Source organism: Telmatherina bonti, assembly GCF_933228915.1.
Source record: "Telmatherina bonti genome assembly, chromosome: 17".
NCBI classification, from domain to species: Eukaryota; Metazoa; Chordata; class Actinopteri; order Atheriniformes; family Telmatherinidae; genus Telmatherina; species Telmatherina bonti.
The window spans coordinates 24,122,487-24,139,577 of NC_136615.1; positions in this window are offsets into that span (position 1 = coordinate 24,122,487).

The following is a 17,091-nucleotide window of genomic DNA, read 5'->3' on the forward strand; positions in this document are numbered from 1 at the left end:
TCATTGGCACATGTTTTATGCTGGATGCCCTTGTATACACAACCCCTGCATTTACCCAGGACTTGTGTCCCCCTCGGGATGCATTGTGGGGACTCAAACCATGGACCTTCAGGCCAGTGGACAACCAGCTGTCCCTCCTGACACCCCTAACCCCAAAGTACCCGCTACAAGACTAAAATCTGAGGAAATCGCTGGGTAAAGCACAAATATTTGTCATGTTGTTATTTCATTCATTCATTCATTCATTCATTCATTCATTCATTCATTATCCTAACCGCTTAGTCCAATCAAGGATCACGGGGAAGTTGGAGCCTGACAGCTCACCCGTCCATCGCATGTTGCTATTTATGAACTTTTTGTTCTGAAGGTCCATGAAAGCTATTTATGAAAGCTATTTATAAACTTATAAACTAAATGTTGTTATTTTTTTTATAAACTTAGGGGTCATTAAAATGAAATAAACCAACCTGGAATCACCCTTTTGCTTGTGAAACAAAAGTTTATATGTGCCAGATCAGCAAACAGCTACTACAAGTTATTTTTTAACTACGCGGTGCATCCTCGTGGATCAGGCTGCATGGACAATGATGCACTCTCCTGAAATCAGGCCACTTAGAAGGACATGACTTTTTCCAGCTTAGTCTGTAAAATATTTTTCCAACACTTATAGAAATTAACCAAGTCTTGCATGATAGTCGGCCGAACCTGGCTTAAGATGTTTTGTTGTTGTGTATCTTCCTTAAACATTTACATTTCCAATGGGCAGATGGTTAATTCTCAACTCAGGTGGTTAACAAGTACACTGAAAAAAAAGTGTCATTTGCGTAGCAAAAGCTGGTCAACTTTTTTTCCCATAGAAAGTCTTTGTAATCTTAGAAAAATTCTTAACTTCATAGTAAATCCTTTTTAACAAACACACTCAAGTCAATTTAAATAGCAACCCTCTTCTATTCTATCTTTGTTTGTAAAATGTGCTAGAGTTTCATTTTAGTCTTTTTGGAAACCCCAAGTAAAGCAGTCAACTTTCTTCACTTTGTTTCAAGTAATATTTAAATTAATGTTAGAAATAAGTACCCTGTTATATATACATATATCTCTCCCATTTTGGATTTACATGTTAAACTTTTTTAATTAATAAAACTGGATCAATATAATAGATGAACTGCAGTTTCAATTACTTTAACAACACAATGCAATAAGTAATCATTTATAGCACTTTCAAATTCTATAAAGTCTGTAATCAAAGTATGCAATCACATACACAGTTTTTTTAATTACTTTAACCTTGATGAAGCCATACTTCAAGTAAAAAAAATAGCTACATATATAGTACCAGAGATTTAAAGGTTATAACAAGCCAGAAAAAAAAAAAGTATTACATTTTACTTTTCCATTATTGTACGTGTTTATTTCTGACTTAATAAATGTGAATAAACTTATATTAATCTGTAGTTGAAATATTTTAACATTTGAAAATGATTCATATAGAGATATAATGCCTCCAGCATGTCCTGGGTCTTCCCTGGATATTCCTTTTTCAGGTATGTGCCCTGAACACCTCACCGGGAGGAATCCAGGAGGCATCCTAACCAGATGTCTCCTCTTCATGAGGAGGAGCAGCGGCTCTCTGAGTCTCTCCCAGATGAGCAAGCTTCTCACTCTATCTTTAAGGGGAAAGCCTGGTCACCTTGTGGAGGAAACTCATTTAGCAGCCTGTATTTGTGATCTTGTTCGTTTGGTCACTACACAGCTCATGACCATAGGTGAGGGCAGGAACATAAATCAACTAGTAAATTGAGGGCTTTGCTTTCTGGCTCAGCTCCTTTTTCACTATGACAGACCGTGCAGAGTCCACATTACTCCAGATACCGCACCGATATGCCTATCAATCTCACGCTCCATCCTTCCTTTATTTGTGAACAAAACCCTGAGATATTTAAACTACTCCACTTGGGACAGGACCTCACTCCCAACCTGGAGAGGACAATCCACCCTATTCCAGCTGAAGACCATGGTCTCAGATTGGAGGGTGCTGAATCTCATTCAAGCCGCTTCACTCTTGGCTGCAAATCGCTTCAGTGAGACCTGGAGAAAAGGACCCAATGAAGCCAACCGACTATCTGCAAAGAGCAGGGACCCAATTCTGAAGTCAGCAAACCGAATCCCCTCAGCACCTTGGCTGCACCTAGAAATTCTATCAATAAAAATTATGAACAAAATTGGTAATAATGGGCAGCTTTGGTGGAGTCAATATTAATGTTGATATTGGTATTGCTATCAATGTCAGTGAAAAAATACCATAAACTAATAGCATGGTATCAAAAGCAAACATTTTTGCAATGTCCATTCCTACTCACACCCTCTTACTGTATCCAACACCTGGTCACAACACACAACATGTGTTAACAAGTCTGTTAACATAGAACTACAACTAGTGTGCAGGCTAAACTGCCAACAGTTTTCAGGCATAAAATTTAAAAATGACTTAATCTGTGAAGCCATCGCAGATGAATGTAAAACAAAGCCAATGGTTGGAGAAGGCGAGTCTGCTTGAATCAGAGAACAGCATTCCTGTGACTAGATGGCATCTTTTTAAGGGGTCAGAAAGCAGGTTCAATCCTGTTACCAGGTTAAATTCAAAGTATTTTTCAGGTTATAATGCCATTGCAATGGAGTGCTCAATAATACTCTATGTGATAGCTTAAATTTACTTTTCCAGACTTTAGAAATACAATATCGCTGCTCCCAACATGAGGATCAGGCACTGTGGTAGGGCACAGAGTTAGAAAGGGGACAAAAAAAAATCAGGCTCATGATTAATCTTAACAATAATAAATGGAGCAGCTAAAGTTGCACATCATTCAGCCATCTGAATAGTAAAGTCCTAACCGGATTTATCAACAGGACCACTTCAATGTTTCAATGTTTGATGGCATTGTAAATCATAAAGTATCTCTGTTAATTAATTTAGATTTTATCCTCTCATATTGCAGTCTGGTGGTGTGATTTTCTGATGCTGGTTTTAATAATCTTTAGCTACATCTGAACCTGTTAGGACTTAATAAACATTAAACTTTGCACCATTGTGGACATTTTCTTTCTTTTAAAGGCAAATGTTTCAAAGCACATGGTACAACTTTATCTTTTTTTGTCTTCATTTTATGTACAGGTCTGTGATGGAGCATATTTTAGTGATGAACAGTAAAACTTCCAAATTTATCTCAAACACAAACTTTACGCATCACAGAATGCAAACTTTTGTTTTGTAAAGCTGTTAGGTGAAAACATAAAGCAATTGTGCTTAAAGCAAACAAATTTCATGTTACATCTTAATTAAACCTTGCTGTGTTATGTTTTATGTGAAAGAGTTTATATTTATCTGTTTGTCTGTTTATGCTTGTCTGTTTGTGTTCAAGATAACTCAAAAAGTTAAGGACAGATTTTCATGAAATTTTTTAAGAGTTGTTGGAAATATGAAAAGGAAGAACGGATTTAATTTTGGTGGTGATCCGGATCTCTGTTTGGATCCAGGAACTTTTTAAAGACCTTGGCAGAGGTTTGCGCTCTCTGAGTACTTTGAGTGAGTTATTCTGGGAAGATGGATAAATTGACTTGAAATTTTGATTGCCATACACTAAATTATGATAAAAAAAAATTTTTTTAAAAACTTGTCTAATCAAGAAAATGCTTATACTTCTATTAGGCGCTGCATAGACCAACAAATGTAATTCAGAAGGCTAGTTTAGTCTGTCTTTCTCTGTTCAAGTGATGAATAACTCTCAGAATAGTGGTATATTCACTGCAAAGTACTTTCAGTACTATAAGTTTGGCTGGAAAAATATACATTGTTTAGGTTCAGTTTAGTCCATGTTTCTATGAATGGAAAGAATGCGGTTTCTGTCTTTATATGCCACACTGAGAATGTTTCATCTGTACAAACAAAAGTACACCAGCAGAGCTTGAGTCTCCATGGGAATCCTCATCCACAGCCCACAGTCCCCTCCTTCTCCCTCCCCGCATCTCTTCTCTTCTCTCCTCCTCCCCCCTACTACAAGCCTCCAATCAGGAGACGTCAATGAGACAGGGCTTGCTGCTCCCATCATGCTTTGCTGTATGAAACAGGAAGAAGGCAGAGCCACTCACTGAGGAAGCACCAAAGCCGACAGCCACGCAGAGGAGACCAGACTGATGGTGAATGAAGAGATGCCGCTTAGGGGGGCATGGCCACGGTTGCCTCTAGGACAGACTCAAACGGGTCCTTCTGTCTGGGTGAGTTGTGCTTCTTTAACACACATTGCTTCATACAGATGGTGGAGAAAACATGCAGCCAGATGGATGCTGCCGGTGGATTTAAAGGGGCAGTGCAGTAATCCGTTCGGATGGAGAAGGATAAAGGAGGTGTTCTGGTCCACAGGCAAAGATGCACAAAAAAAAAACCTGACAAGGCAGTTGGAAAAAAAATCTCACATCTTTTCACCGTTCTGTTTTGTCTGCTTTTTCCAAAGGAGGAAGTGACATGACGGCCTCAAAGCTGATGTGTGTTTGATGTGGTGTAAAGAGGACAGTCATCTTGGCTGTGACTGAGCGCTTTAGTAGTAAAGAAATGAGCCACATTTCTACAATAACAATGATGGTAGTCAGTCCAGTATATAATGCCCCATGGATGCACCCACACACTTACACACACAGACAGCCAGTGTCTATGATAAACCCTCCTCTAGAAAAAAATACAGGAGCCTTTAAATGTGTGAACCCTTGAACATAAATATAACATAAAACATCTTCAGGTTCTCAGATAACTTTATATACCAATGATGAGAATATGACAAAAAAAATCTATGAAATAATAAATGTTAAAATAACAAAAACTCTCTTAAATCATATTTTCTGGAAAAACCATGAAGGTTTTACAAACTATCTATAACTAGTTCATATTTTTTTAATCTTTGCGGCACACCTTGACCCCTAAGTACAAGCAACCTAATAGTGTATTTGTTGTCCTAAAAGTAAAATTATATACATTCCTGACCTTAAAACTCGGCACACTGACATTCGTTATTCATATTCTTTGTACCGTCATTACTCTTCAGTATCTGAGAAGCCATACATCATACCTATTTGTTTAGCCCAGGCCATCATGTGACAGCTCCATTTCGCTTTGCAGTACAGCATTACACGGCAGTAACTGGTCATCAATGCAATGGCTGCTTTGAACACGCACCATGGCTCATTCGGCAAAGTAATGCAGTAGAACATTATCAGAGGAAGTAAGAACAGAAAAAAGGAAAATGAGACAAAGTGACAGTGCAAGAGATAAGACAAGAGCCAGCATCAAACTGTTACCTGTTGCCGAAAGCTCCGAGAAGATACAAGAAATAAGATGCTGAATTAGTCTTTGCAAGAGGGGATTAAAGAGTTAAAATCTAATGCAGTTCAATGTGCCTCTTTAAGAGAAGATCATATCATATATCCATTAGCTGTTCTGTCTTCCATCTCAAATTAATAAAAATGATTAGTCAGTGAACCAGTCAGTAAAATATTTTTTCCCTAACTGTATTGAGTTGTTGACCCAGTAAAACAGATTTGAACTTTTGTTGCATTTTATTTTGCTGTTCTGTTAATTAAATTAATGGATTGCATATTTGGGGAGTGTAGACAAAGTACTTACACAAATCACCATTAAACTTTCTTAGTTTATGGAATACAGTCAATCCTGAAAATTTGCTCAAATTTCATCCAAAACTTTTTGAGTTATGTTGCTGACAGACGGAAAAACCTATGCCCCCGGAATAAATGACCTCCTTTTGCAAGTTTTCTTAGTATTTATGTTTAACCTAAGAGTATTTTTTTCATTGTGTTAATTTGCATACATTTTTCTAACAAAAAGGATAAAGATAGTAAGTAAGTAAGTAAAGTTTATTTATAAAGCGCTTTTCACAGATAAAAATCACAAAGTGCTGTACATAAAAATGGGTACAATAACACAATCAGCAACAATCAGCAAAAATTAAAATCATCCAAGAATCAACCAAAAGCTCTTCTAAACAGTAGAGTCTTTAGCTGCATTTTAAAAGAGTCCACAGAGTCAAGCACACGAAGGGACAGAGGCAGCTCATTCCAGAGTCTGGGAGCAACAGACTGGAAAGACAGGTCACCACGAGTTTTAAAACGAGTTTTTGGAACCTTCAGGAGGTTCTGGCCAGAAGACCAAAGAGAGCGTCCAGAAGAGTATGGACATAGTAAGTCGGTGATGTACTGAGGGGCCTGACCATGTAACGCCTGAAAGGTCAATACTAAAATTTTAAAATCTATGCGAAATTTAACAGGAAGCCAATGAAGACGTGTCAAAACAGGGGTGATGTGGGCTGTTCTGGCTGCACCTGTCAAAAGTCTGGCAGCAGAGTTCTGCACAATTTGAAGCTTATTTAGAGTTGTCTTATTTATGTAAGTGAAAACAGAGTTACAGTAATCAATGCGACTCGAGATGAAAGCATGGATGATCATTTCAAGATCTGATTTTGACAACAACCTCCTTACTTTAGAGATGTTTCTTAGATGATAGAAACTGTTTTTGGTCAGTTGTCGGGTGTGACTCTCCAAAGACATGGCCTGATCAAACACAACCCCAAGGTTTCTGAGACTGGTTTTCACAGACGGTCCCAGAGCACCAAGATAGTTTTTGATCATAGGTATCTTTTTATCAGGGGCAATGATCAGAGTTTCTGTTTTGTTAGAATTTATCTGAAGGTAATTTGAGGAGAGCCAGTTTTTAATGCAGGACACACATTCTAACAACATAGATAAAAAATAAAACTCTGAATCATTGAAGGAACAGTACAACTGAATATCATCAGCGTAAAAGTGATAAGATACATTTTCAAAACCACAAATAAGTCGGCCAAGAGGCAATAAGTACAAAAGAAACAAAACAGGTCCCAGGACAGAACCTTGGGCCACTCCACACGACAGTTTAGACACATGAGACATTATATTGTTTACCGCAACATTAAAGGTTCTACCTTTTATGTATGAGGAGAACCACTGAAGAACAGTCCCAGAAAAACCCATCTCTGATTTAAGTCGATCAATCAATAAGTCATGGTCCACTGTGTCAAAGGCAGACGTTAAATCTAGTAAAACCAAAACTGTGTAGCGACCAGAGTCAGCGGCCATCATCACATCATTTGAAACTCTCAATAAGGCAGTTTCAGTGGAGTGCTTTTTGCGGAAACCTGACTGAAATTTGTCGTAAAAATCATTTTCTTCCAAAAATGTAGTTAGCTGTTCAGCCACTACTTTCTCTAAGATCTTAGAAAGGAAAGGAAGTTTTGATATGGGCCTATAATTTCTTGGTTCCGCAGGATCTAGATTTGTTTTTTTAAGGATGGGATTTACCACTGCATGTTTGAAGTAGCTGGGGACTGAGCCAGATTCCAGTGAAAGATTGATCAATTTAACAACCCAAGGACCAACTACATCAAATCAAATCATACACAATCATCATCTGATTTAATACTGTTTTTTCACTGGTGCTATTCACAACAGTAGATGAAATCTGTGTCTGAAAACCAGAAATGGTTGCTTCAGCACATCTGGATAAAAGCATTAAACTGACAAACAAGCAGATCACTGGAGGAAATGTCCCATTACCAACCTCCAAGATGGCAGCAAAGTAGGGACACGCCCAACACCATGTTTCAGGATTTTTTTTTACCTAAACCCTTACATACGCTGTTAACACCATTTAAAAGCCATGGCACTGATATGACAAAAGCTTTGACGATAATACAATGTGAATTAGTCCTTCACAGATGCAAAATGGGTGCTAAAAGAACTTCAGTGACCCCACTGAGTGACACAAACAATAACATGACTAATACAGCTGAAGTGCTGAGTGCGCTGAAATGTCCCAGGCCGGACTTTAAAACAAACTTGGACAGCATCAAAACAGCCTGGATTCAGCTATGAAACTAATTGTTCTTCTTGGTGCAAACCAGATGACCTGGTATACTGGGGAAGAAGAACAAATTTGCGCATTTTTGGTGTACAAGAGGAAATAGAAGGAAAAGAACCACTCTTTCTCAAACATGTTGTTGAAATGCCTGGGACAAAGTCCCCACAAGTCATTCACACTGATGTGGGTTCCTTGCACAGCCTCTGGACAACCAAACCAAAACAGATCCTGGTGGTGTGCAGACAACTGTTCACAAAACAACTGCTTACAAAACAACCGCCTACAAGACAAAGGCTTCAAACACTAATAGAAAAAGTCAAAAAAATGTGGAAAAACTGTTTTACAAATTTTTCCTAAACAAATAAATAAATATATAGATTCAATACTTTACTACCTGTCACACATACCACATGGGCCTAAGCAAGAAGGTATCACATCTCTCTGACAAACAAAATGGTGATCATAAAGATAATTGCCAGGGTGACTGACTACATGTCAGTCCTTCATTTATAGACAACTTTGGGATAATGTCAAAGTGATAATTAAAACAAATAGTTGGGATTTGTTATGACTGAAGTGCATAGGTGTATAAAGTAGAAGTAGAAGTAAAAGTAAAGTAGAAGTCCTGCCATGTTTTTAGATCTACCTGTGCATTTGGAACAGGTGTTTTCGCTAACAGGCTCATCTACCTTGCAATGGAGCTTAGCGAACCACACTATACTGGCCACAAGTCCTGCTCAGACCAAATTGGCCAAATCCCGACAGTCATTCCAGAGTTCGTATTTAGTGAGGTGATGTTCCTGGCTGCCGCAGTGAGGGGACTCACCACGGTCCTGGTCACAAATATGCTTCCATTCGAGCTGGAGCCTCTGCTACTTCTCCTGCAAAAAAAAAAAAAAAAAGCTGTTTCTCTGAAAACACACACTTGCCTCTTTGAATCACTTAGTTGCTGAAAATGCTGTAAGAAATATAGGAAGTGTTCTGGGCCTACTTTTGTCATATTTACTCAGGCCACCCAGTGGAGCTAAATGTCAAACAACCAAAGATGTGATTAGTAGCATCTGCAACATTTTTGTTATAGAAACAACTGAGACCGTTGCTGGGGGGGATCGTGTTGTTCGGCTGGAAAGTACCATGGGAAAGAACACTTCTTAAGATTTTTGAACTGGAATTGAAGCAATAAACTGGTTTGTGGCTGGATCGGATGGCAGCCGATGGCAGTGGGTAATGATAACGATGTGGATCTAGATGCTGGACACCGGTATGTAGTTGTAGAGAACATGGGAAAGGGGCATGATATTCAGGAAGAGGGAGGTTTATGGTGTCAAATTAATAACAGTACCTGGAAGAAATCAGCTAAGATGAAATGAATCCTATTGGATCTCAGAAGATGGGAGGGGAGGAAACTAAAATAATATTTGCATTTAGAAAGGATGAAAATACTACAATTAGCCCAATAGCCTTGTCAACTGATATGAAAAAGAAACTTGGGAGGGTGGAAATGCTAAAACTCTGACAGATAAATGTTTGTTGATGGTGTGAACAAGAGGAACAGAAAAACAAAGCTCAACCCATTGAAAGCATTTGCAGGAAAACTGTGGATCACTGAAGGGTTTCAGGGAAAACCATGGTCACACTGGATGCAATTAATAGGATTCCTTTAGATGAGGACTTAAAAAAAAATCCAACAAAGCAGCCACAGGGTCAAGTTATGTAGAGTTAAGAGACTGCAAAGAACTCTCAATCGAGAAAGCGCTGATAGTTTGACAGTTCTTTCATCATTTTTGGCATCTTTGCAACCTGAGGGAATCAAGATTGGATGCATAAGTTTTACTGTGAAACATTTTGTCCTTCCCTCACTTCAATGCCACAAGTGTCAAAGATTTAGTAACTTAGCAGCAGTTTGTAAAGGAAAGAAAATGTGGAGTGGATAATAAGATAACAGACTGCGGGACAATGTACAGGAAAAGTGTTGTAACTGTGGAGGGCAACACAGGGTGACAGTGGGTGTGAGGTCAGGAAGTGAGCTGTTGAAGTTCAGCAGGTGAAAACAATGAATAACTTGAGCTATGCGGAGGCAGTAAAGAAGGTACAAGACCTAAAGAAAGTATCTCAGACAAACCAAAGCAGGAGACCAGAAGCAGCACAAATTATAAGTTGTGGTTTGTGACCTGGGTCTCTTTGTGAAATATGTAATAAATTGCACAAAATTAGGGTCATTGAGAAAGGACCTGAGAAGCTTTGGGCTGAAAATGAGTTGTGGGATTGGTAAGCAAAAACTCTTAGCAGACAGCAAACAGGAAGGCCCGGAGATAAAGTCAAGTTATTTCACTGCAATGGAATGCCAGAAGCCTAATTGCAAATGGTCAAGAACTCAAAGGGTTCATAAAAAAAATTTCAATGAGGCCCGATATTATCTGTATTGAAGAAACATTACTAAAACCAACATTAGACTTTGTTCCAAGGAAGTGTGGCAGTATCCGTAGAGATAGGAAGCAGGGTAATGGCGGATGATGTTTTTTTTTTTTTTTTAGATCAGTAATGCATAGATTTTGAGGAAACAACCAGAGCTAAAGTTTAAAGTAATTGAGGCATGAATAGGGAATGGGAAATTCAAGGAGGTTCATTTCTACAACCTTTGTGAAGGAATATCATTCGAAACACTGAAGTGCTTTCATGGCTGGATGATAAGGTAAGATATTGTGGTGACTTCGATGTCAACAGTGATATGTAAAGATAACAGTAATGAAGAAAGTGGACAAGATACAGAAAAAATAATGGAAATAAAAAAATCTAGTGTTCCTTAATGATAGTGATAGGATGAGACTAAATGTCAGAACCAATGCATGAGACAGCAACCCTTGCACTGAGGTCAGACTCATCAGCAGGGGTATGTTAGTTGAAGTTTATAAAAATAGAAACCACAGGAAATTATCATTTTCCCATGATGGAAGTTGGGCTGAGGGGAGATGCAGAAGACACAGATGGGCTCCCTAAATGGTCCTTCAGCAGGGCTGAGGGTGGAAAACTTAGATAAACTAGCGACAAAGAAATGAAGGTTGACTTGAATGTCTTTTTGTATTTTTTTTCTAGAAGCAGCTAAGCACTCTATTTCTTTTATTATTTTTAAGTATTAAGTTTTAGTATGATCTTTCTATTAAAAAACACACAAAACCAAAACACTAAAAGGCAAGGCAAGTTTATTTGTATAGCACCTTTCATGTACAAGACAATTCAAAGGGTTTCACATGAAACATTAAAAGCATCACAGGAAAAAAAAAAGCATAAGAAAACAAAATCACAATAAAATCATAAGTTATATTAATTTTCCCTAACCGCTTATCATTGGGCGAGAGGCAGATTACACCCTCTGGACAGGTCGCCAGTCCATCAAAGGGCCCATAAATATTAAACTTAAAAGCAGAATTAATTAAAAGTTACTGTGCAGATGTCATGTACAGGCACATGAGACTGGCACACAAGTTTCTAGATTTGGTGAAAGTTCAATCTCCACTAGCAGTTTTTTCCACTTGTTTGCCGTGCAACAGCTAAATGCCTCTTTTCAATTTTTAGTCTGGACTCTGGTCTACACAATTTGAGCAGAGTCTTTGGATCGAAGAGCTCTGCTTTGTTTGTATTTGTCAATGACGTGACAGGGCTGGGACTCAAATGCACGAAACAGATCCAGTGAGTAACAAAACATGGTTTATATAACTAGTTACAGTAGCGATCCAAAACTATGGCTTGAATGCGTTCCAACACAAACGACGAACTGGCAACAAGACAGGAGAATATATGCAGGTACTAATGAGGTGAAAACACAATCAGGTGTCAATAATCAGGGAAGGAAGGGCAGACACAGACAAGACTGGGCGGTGCAAGCAGACCTGAAACAATGACAGGGGTAAGTGATCAAAGAAAAACCACAGAAAGCACAAGACATAAACCATAAAACACTGAACAAACAGGGATCATGACAATATTCTCTGAACAAATCACAGATGTATTCAGGTCCTAAACCATTCTGGGATTTGTAAACAATCAGCAGGGTTTTTAAATCTGTCCTGTGATTGACTGGAAGCCAGTGTGAAGATTTTAAAAATAGTGTGATGTGTTCAGACCTATTAGTTCTAGTTAAAGCTCTAGCAGCAGCATTCTGGATGAGCTGCAGATGTTTAATGCTCTTTTTAGGAAGTCCTGTTGATGTTTCTCAGTTGGTAAAAAGCTGTCTTAGTGACTGCTTTTATGTGGCTGCTGAAATCAGATCTGAGTCTATCAACACTCCAAGATTGCAGACTTGATTGGTAGTTTTGAGAGTCTCCAGGTGTTTACCAACGCTGACTCTCTTCTTCTTGCTACCAAACAGAATAATCTCAGTTTTGTCTTCATTTAATTGAAGAAAACTCTCTCTCATCCAGGTGTTTACTTGCTCCAAACACTGGCACAGTGAGTCTATTGGACTGTGGTCATCTGGTGACAAAGACACATAAAGCTACATATCATCTGCATAGCTGTGATAATTGATGTTAAATTTCTGTATTATTTGACCCAAAGGGAGCATATACAAATTGAACAGAAGAGGTCCAAGGACTGACCCCTGAGGTACTCCACAACTCACGGCCACTCGCTAAGATTCATAGTTATCAATTGTAACAAAATAACTCTGGCCTTCTAAATAGGACCTGAACCAGTTAAGGACCACTCCAGAAAGTCCAACCCAGTTTTCCAGCTTGTCCAACAGAATTCTGTGATCTACAGTGTCAAATTCAGCACTGAGATCCAGCAGAACCAGAACTGACACTTGACCAGAATCCATATTTAACCTAATATCATTTAAGACTTTGACCAGAGCCGTTTCAGTGCTGTGATGATGTCGAAAGCCTAACTGAAATTTATCAAGATTTCCTCTTTCATTGAGGAAGTCATTAAGCTGATTGAACACAACTTTCTCAATTATCTTGGATATATAAGAGAGGTTAGAGACGGGTCTTTAGTTGTTCAATACAGAGGAATTTAGAGTCGTCTTTTTAGGAGTGGCTTAATAGCAACTGTCTCTAGAGACTTGGGAAAAATACCTGATGCCAGTGAGCTGTTGACAATTAGCAGGAGATCGCTTTCTACACAGATAAAAACTACTTTTAAGAAGTCTACTTTTAAGATGGTATCATGTCCAAATAGCATGTTGTTGATTTCAGATGCGAAACTGTTTCTTGTAGAACTTTTAAATCAATCATATTAAATTCTGACATAACATCAGAGTTATTTCTAAGTTTTGGACACAAACTAGCTTTCTTGTTTGAATATGTGACATTAATATTTTGTCGAATTGTTTTAAGTTTTTCTCTAAAGAAGTGAGCAAATTCTTTGCATTTCTCAGTGGAGAGGAGGTCTGGGATGAAATGTTTAGGAGGATTTGTAACCTGATAATTTATTGTAAAAACATGAAACGTATCACATTATAACATGATAATTTATTGTAAAAACATGAAACATATCACGTATCTGAAAACATGAATTTGGTCATTTTCAACTTAAGATGAGGAAATTGTGTGCGGGGTGGATAGGAGATCACAAATGGCTCATTTACAGGACTTGATAGAGTTTTTCTTCATACTTGGGTTGAGACATTGTGAAATTTTGCGGCTTTGGAACACTTTGGATGACATTATAATAATAAATATGCGTAGCTTAAGGACAGTTTTAAAAGGTTGTACAGGTCTGTACAGAAAGAACAATGAGCCTGGGTCCGATCCCCATGACGTGGCATAATTTCTGATTGAAACTTGAGCAGCACGAGAATTGCTATGAATACAAATTATATCATCTTAGCTGCATTCAAGTGCCATCCATCAATCCCTCTTCTACCGCTTATCCGGGGTCGGGTCACGGGGGCAGCAGGCTAAGCAGGGAAGCCAAGACTTACCTCTCCCCAGCCACTTTTTGTAACTCTGTGGGGGAGATTCGAAAGCGTTCCTAGGCCAGCCGAGAGATATAATCCCTCCAGCGTTCAAGTGGTTATACGTCTGGTTATACAATTATAATGTAGTCATAATCTTCTCCTTGTTAGTACCTCACCATGCCCCAAGAAGGCTACTTCTCTTTCTTATTGCCTTTTTAGCAGGATTGTTTGAGCTATGTATCTTACGGAAGCATAGAGCTGTCATCCGAATAAAAAAAATTTGGGCCTTTTGACATTATAACGTGATAGTTTGTCAAAATGTGAAACGTAAAAAAGAAAAAAGTTTACGGCAAAAGGAAATGATCAGATTCACCAAGTTGACAAGTAACCTGAGACAGTTATCCAAAACGATTTTAATAGAACTCTATAACAAAGTCTGGGATGGTGGAACAATGCCAAAAAGTTGAAAGGAAGCTGTTGTACATAAACTGGGAAAAGACCATAGGACTCCAGGGATTTATTGGTCAACTGCCTAAATGGTTGATTTGTTATACTTAAAGACATTACAGAACTTTTGCCATTTTCCGCGTCACGCGCCTCCATCCACAGCTGACTCAGCATCCATCTTGCGTCTTGAGCTGTTAGCTCTCTCCAGTCAGCAAAAGGCAATCTTATGATGACTCTTGTTTTGTCCCTTTCTATCTTTTAATCTTCTTGCGTTTCTTTGCTGAATCACTGAGGTTGCGTGTTCAAAACAGCCATTTTCTTATTATACCGTGAAGTGAAACGCTATGTCGCGTCCCGCATGTAAAAGTTGTGTAATGCGGTTCCTCAGCTTCGAGATGCTGCTGGGTCGCAGCTGCTCTAGAAATGCATATGATAGATGTCACAGTGTCATCAAACAAGTCTGGGATTTGGAGTTTTAAGGTCAAAAGATTCCAGAATGTGTCTTTTAAAGAGGGGATGCTTGGGTAGTGGCTATAACATGGGAAAAAATACAATAGGCCCAGTATTGTGTCCACAGCATGAAGTTAAGAAAGTTCAGACTTTCTTAACAGGAAAAGTGTTGTAGCTGTATTTTATATGATATAGAGGAATGGACTTCTGATAAAACATAAGAAATTGGGAACTGGTGGGATGCTCCATCACTGGTGAATGATATTCTTGTTGAATGACAAATACAAGTGAACAAAGGTAAGCAGATCGTCATTTTGGGAGCATTCCGATGTAACACATGCAAAAGATGTTAGAACTATCATTTGTAGCACGTTATATCCCAGAAAACAAAGTAACCAGTACTCCCAAAAGAGCTGTTAAAGGGGGGCTTTATGTAATGAAACTTTTGGGAAAGCAATTGGCCACAAAGACATTCGTGTGAGCTTCATCACACTATCACTTGTTTTTTTTCTCGCAGCCACCCCTGCAGAGCCCTCCACAAAACCCTCTGGCACTACAATCCGTCCAACCCAGATACTCTCACCGGCTGGAACTGGCCCTTACATGCTCATCGTGGGAGATTCCATTGTCCAACATGTCCATGTGAACAGATGCCACACATCTCACCACTCAGGTGCAGTAGTCATAGACAGTAACTCCACCACCAACTCTCTCATCACCACCCTTCAGCTTCAACATCTTTTCAAATAGTTTACACCCCAATCATACAGGTTCTCATCTTCTCGCCACAAACACTGAAATCACCCTTCACTCCTGCAAAGCTTTCTCTGACTGATGGTCCATCCAGAACACATTTCCCCCAGTAAAACCCCCTTCTCAGGCACTGACTCACAGCTCCAATTAAAAACAAAAACATGAAGAACTAAATTTAAAACATCATGTAGAAGCAAAGACATTATAGAGCTGAAAAGAAGTTGCAGGAGAGCAAAGAGGAAATGAATAAAAACAAAAAAATAATAAGAAGGACTGCATGGTGACGTAGTGGTCAGCAAGGTGGCCTCATGGCAAGAAAGTCACTGGTTTGATCCTTAGCTGGGGGAGGCTTGATTGGTGGTCGTTCTGTGTGGAGTTTGCATGTTCTCCCATGTGTATGGGTTCTCTGTGGGTACTCCTCCCACTTTCCAAAGACATGCATTGGTTAATCCCATAGGAATAAGTGTGAATGGTTGTTTGTCTGTTTGTGTTGGCCCTGCGATGGATGGACTGGTGACCTGTCCAGGGTGTACCCTGCCTCTTGCCAAAAAGCTGCCGGGATAGGCTCCAGCTCCTCTGCGACTCTTAATTGAATTAAGCAGTTTCAGAAAATGAATGAATAAATGAACAATGACAAATATAAGTAGACCTCTCAGTTTACTTTGTATCTGCAAAAACCCAGACCAATCCAAACGTTTTGACCAAACTGAAGTTGTTGATTGCTTCTATTTTATTCGATTCTTCTCCCGGCTCCCCTCTTCCCCCTCCCATAGCGCATACCTGTATCTACACTCTTCATATAAATAGCGTATTAGGATGAAAGTAGTGAAGAAGAAACTTGGAAGGCAAACATGGCTGAGAAAATGCAGGAAGGATTTCTCTGACACGGCTCGGTTTATTTGCCTCCTAAACAGAAAGAGAAACTCGTTGGTGGAGCAAAACCAGAGAGGGAGGAGCCAAGACAGGGTGCCACTTTCAAATCTTGCTAGCGCCCCAACATTACCTACCCAGCTTTATTGGCATAAAAAAGTTCACACTGTTAGCTTGTCATTTATTTTCATACATTTTTAGTTAGTTGTTATCCTCTAAAGGTTGAGTTCATTATTATTATGTTTTTTTTAATGTTATCGGTGATGTCATATAAGGTACTTTGTGCTACTTGGAAGAAAAGTGATTTCTAAATAAAATTTGGCTTAATTTTATATTTTACAGATCAACTTTTTTACACTGAATTTTTCATCCAACACATCTGAAGATCTTAGCTTTGGATTTGTTTGCCTTCACTTGCCACTAGATGGAAGTGACATAACATGATTTTAGGTTGCAATTTCAAGTTAAGCCACTGCCTCACTTACTTCTGTGCAACACTAGACACAGCTGTTCCAGCGTAACTAACATTCAAGTCATCAGTTGATGGTTGAGCTTGTGTCAGTATACACAGCTTTGTGGAAATGAGCTTGTGTTTCAGTAAGTTTTTAACCAGGAAGTAAACATGTCTGACCTAGAAATAGCTCCATCAGTTTAAAGTCAGGGAAGCCCCTTTACCCCCAAAAAAGGCTAAAACAGCTGATAAGATTATTAATTCAGT